Source organism: Myotis brandtii, unplaced genomic scaffold, assembly GCF_000412655.1.
Source record: "Myotis brandtii unplaced genomic scaffold, ASM41265v1 scaffold590, whole genome shotgun sequence".
NCBI lineage: Eukaryota > Metazoa > Chordata > Mammalia > Chiroptera > Vespertilionidae > Myotis > Myotis brandtii.
In genome coordinates, this window is record NW_005370224.1 from 1,896,149 (window position 1) to 1,901,153 (window position 5,005).

A 5,005-nucleotide genomic window follows, 5' to 3' on the forward strand; every position below is an offset into this window, starting at 1 on the left:
GAAAGCAGGTATCTGGGGTTTATTTACCTTCTATAATTGAAACTTTGTTGCCTTCAGTGGAGCTCAGAGCCTGGAAGCTTGGCTTCCTCCATCATTGGGGCAACCAAGCCTCCTGCTTGCTCCAGCTCTGTGGCTGCCGGCTACCATCTTGGTTGGGTTAATTTGCAATAGTCACTCTGATTGACTAGTGGGCGTGGCTTAAGGCATAGCGAAGGTATGGTCAATTTGCATGTTTGTCTTTTATTAGTGTAGATGGATAATTAAGGTTGCAAATGAAATTAGGGTTGCTAATCAGCTGACCTGAAATAGAGAGACTATTCTGCATTATTTGGACAGGACCACTATAATTTAAAACATTCTTTAAATATAGAAGAAGTTGGAAGGGTCAGTATGAGAATAATGTGGTGTCAAAAAGACTTGACTGGCCATTGCTAACTTTGGCAACAATTCGATGAGGAAGCTACTTTCATTATCTCCATTTTATGGATGAATAGTATAAATAGACACAGAGAGGTAAAGTAGTTTGTTCAATATCACACAGCTACAAGTAGCAGAATCAGAACTTGAACTCTTAGTCATTATATTGCATTTGATCTCAAAAATAACTCCCCCACTTCTCGATGTTCAATCTGTCTTTGTTTGGTTTGTTTGCTTGGTGCATGTGAAGATTAGGGCTAAAGATATTTTGGAGTGAGGAAATTGTATAAGAATCAGGGCCAAGTAAAGGTCTGAGTCATGCTTTGCCTTGGTTTTTGTTTAAGGGACATGAAAAACTATAGTGAAAATTGAAACTGGAAGGATATTTGGGGCCAATTTTAAAGGTGTCTGGAATCAGAGTGTAAGAGATTACATTATATTCAACCAGCAGTAGAAAGTATTTGTTTTTAATTATCATTGTGATGGTTGTTGTTTGCTCTGTGTGTGTGTGTGTGTGTGTGTGTGTGTGTGTGTATGTGTGTGTGTTTACTTTTGCACAGAAATGAAGCAATCAGAGTTTTTATGTTAGGCAAGCTAGTGTATATTGGCTCATGTCAAGGGTGATGAGAGTTAAGTCAATGAGGCATGGAATTCAGTGAGAAGACCATTATGGTCCCACAAACGAGGGGTATTGAGGATCTGAAGAAGGAAATTGACTCCTGTAATGGAAGAGAGGGGTTTGGATATAAGAAATATCAAGGAGAAAGAACTGCCTTGCCAGTCTTTTAAAAGGTGGGGAAACAAGCCTGGATGGCTTTGAGCATTTGAGACTGGAGTAGAAGAAAACCTCAGGGAGATATACCAGTTTGTGTTTGAGAGCAAAGGGTAATGAATTGGGTTTGTGGGAGCACCACTGAAATGGAAAGAATTATATACATCAGAGGTATTTAGCCCCCTGAGTAATAGATGCCTGGTTTGTGATTGGCTTTCAGATGTTTTGCAGACTTCTTCAATAAGGCCTCTACTTTGAAGCTACTAATTTAAATTTCATTGATTGGAATGTTACTTAGATCACTTAAAACATCCCAGGGTCTCACTTTGATTCTAGATACTGTATCAATAATTCCTAGGTCCTGCTGCTCTGCTACCTGTTCACACCCTTGGGTTTAGTTTGATGGTTGCTACACCCACTGAGATGGGAACTTCCTGATATAAATAGAGATTTTGGAAATTATAACCATCCCTGTTGTGTAATCAGATGCAACTACAGAATATGCACCAGGACTAGAAAATCTCCACCACCCTTAGAGATTTTAGGGGCTCATGAGGTCAGTGTGTCCATGGGCTACACAGACCCATACCCACCTGTACAAATGTATCAGACCCTGCAGGCTATTGAAATACTGCTTTTCTATGCCCTGATATTAAAATCTAGGGACCTTCAGTGCTTTTTCTCTGCGGAGGTGGGTGCTTTAAACAAAAATAGGGGCTACATCTATCAGCTCAGATTATGTACTATCCTACTGCAATCTGCTTCTTTATGTCTTACATCAAATTCCTAAGCCGTGAATATCTTTAATGCTGCCTGGCAATCTTCTTTCAATTGACTGTTCTATGTAGTTTAAAAATTCATCATACTTGAAAGTCATAATGGATGTGTAAATTCTCATTTTTGTTAGAATCCATCATAATGCCTCATAATGCATTGCAACAATTACATTTAATCATTATAGGAAAGCTCTCACAAAGTTTATTACAATAATGTTAAATACAGCTTCTCCATTGGTCTTTAACCAAAGCAATTTTTTATGTTGAAGTATAGTTTTATGAAGCTTGTTGGATGCCAACTTTCTCTTTAGATCAAGGAACCTTCTAAATGAGTGTTTGGTTATTTGAATCCGTCTTGATCCCATTTGCCCCACCTCCAATTGAGTTATTTTCTCTTTTCTTCCTCCATTAGACCTTCTACATATTTCTGCTCTTGTACCTAAACTGCCTTAGATTTTTATTTCCATACATCTTTAATCCTCCCACTGAAGTATAAAATCTCTAAGGACAGTGTGATTTGGTCCAGAGATGCTGGGATCAGAAAAAAGCTGGTTTTGTATTCAGATTCCATCAGATCTCTACAGTATGTGACCAAATCTCTCTAATGCTAATTTCCTCACTTGAAGTATGGAGCTGATGACAGTGTTCCATTTCTTATATACCTCAAAACCATGTTATGCAAATCAAATGAGAATGCTTTGCAAGCTGAAGGTACAGCCCTGATTTTCATCTGCCAGCCTATTTCCCCTCCCCAGTCCAAACTTCTTGGCTTATTCTGCCCCATTGTTGTTCAATATTAACATGTTATGTTTTTCTGGTGTACAATAAAAGAGTAAAACACATATACTTGCATTTTTACACACACACACACACGCACACACACACACACACACACGCACACAGAGATAACAATAGCTGTCTATTGTCCTCCTTAAACAGAAATAAAAATAATATGAATAGCTTCTGCATGCGAGTACAGTGACCCACACCACTGTCAGACCCTTCCCAAAGTCCACTGGGAAATTAGACCTTATCAGTGTCAAGCATCAATTCACAATCACAACAAAGTGGCAGAAGTTGCTCGAGTGACACGCTCTGCTGCCGAGGCCGAGACTGTCACAGCAAAATGAAGGACAATTATCCTGAGATTTAAGTCTGTGTAGACAGCCACCTTATATTATTCCGAACCAAAAGTTTCACATTGTTAGAGCTCCCCAAGGGCCGTCCCCAACTCCTGTCCTATCACTCCCTATAGTTCATGATACGTCATACAGAGTAAACTGGGTCTGAACTTGGCATCTACAGAGTTTGGGAGAAGGGCCACCACCAAATTACACTTGGTAAGTCCTGACAGCTGCAGGCAACCCATGAAGCCCGGAGCTGTTGTCCCCCTGGGGCCCTCCTCAAAAATGACACGTGTTATCGCATGAAGATATCCTAGCCGGTAGCATTGGAAAATAAATAAATAATCTCTCTATAGAGCACTCTCAGGTAATAAATACCGAGTGGCTTCAGCAACTAAAGACACCCGCCTCTCGGGGATATGTTAATCCACTGGTGTCTGCTAGGAGGAAGGGTGAACTGGCAGATGAAAGTCTGTGGCTGTCACTGCCTACAGGGAAGTGATGGGTGAACAGCAAACTTCAATTCACATGAGCATCTCGACGCCTGGGTAGGAATCTCACTGTTGGAATTTGCTGATTGCGAGGGGTCCAAGGAGGAGGAAATAAAGCAACACAGTCATGAAACATACACCTCAGCAGGCAATGTGACTTTAAGGGTGGTTGTGAATTTTTATGGAGAGAAATTGAAAAAAAAAATAGTTGCTGAATTCAGAGCTCTACATAAGATAGACTCAGGATAAATGTCAGCAACAGGACAGATGCTTCAGAACAGTCCCTGAGGAATTCGGGCCACAAGTTAGTGTAGGCAGCGCACTGGCAAATAATACCATGGGGAGGAGTGTGCTGAGAAACCAGGGGAAACATTCAAATTTAAGCTAGCAGCATATCCCAATATAATGTTTAATATTCAGCATAAATAAAGTTAGACTGTGATGGTACTGTTGTTGCAGCAAGCCTTCTTGCTTTATTTGTCTATCAAGGCAAGAATTGTACTTTTCTTGAAATTTTTTTCTAATATTCAGTAATTTGGTTGTTTCAGATTCAAATTTTACAAATTAGAAATTTAAGGAAAATACTAATAAGTAAATCGGGTTTTAACTTTTCACATGATTCTGAACAACGAATTAGAGACTTAAACTATTAACCATTCACTTCTTAATATTATCTGTTCACTGTCAGATTGGCTGCTAGACAGAACTACAAGAGTAACAACAAACATGGTCGGGGTGTTTTTCTCTTCTAGGCCTTATGTCCTGCACTTCTAATCCTTACACTGATCATATAAAGTTGGTGTTATTTCCATTTTATAGATAAGCAAACGGAGGCTTAGAAGGTCTAAATAATATAACCAGGATCATGCAGCTAGTAATGGATAGAGCAAAAATTTGAACAAAATAATCGAAAATCTGTCTCCATTTTGCAGGTATTTATTATGTTACCTTCCTCTTATGGAATGTATGTGGTCAAACCCAGTTAGATTCTATGCTGAGTTCTGACATTGCAATACAGCACTCATCACCTGGCCATGCTGTGTTATATAGTGTACATCATACCTTCCCTCAAACAACATGCAATCCATTAAAATTATTGATCAGACAGGTTCCAAAGCAAATATAGCAGAAACAACCTACAGAGCTTTAGCTATGAAAATTGCTGTGGTAATAATCAAAAGCTATATTATTGTCTTTTTTGTTTCTTAATTTGGCATTATAGAAGAAAATGTATTTCACTGAAGAGTTAGAACGATGTGAAGAAAGATCATCCCTTAGACATACCACTCACAGGACACACAGTGCTAAATCTTGATTTTTCCCAAGGCGGGTCCAATTCCATACAGTTTGTCCATTTGGTCTTATTTTTGTCCCATTGTGTATCCCCAAGTTTTATTATAGTATTTAAATATATTATATATATTT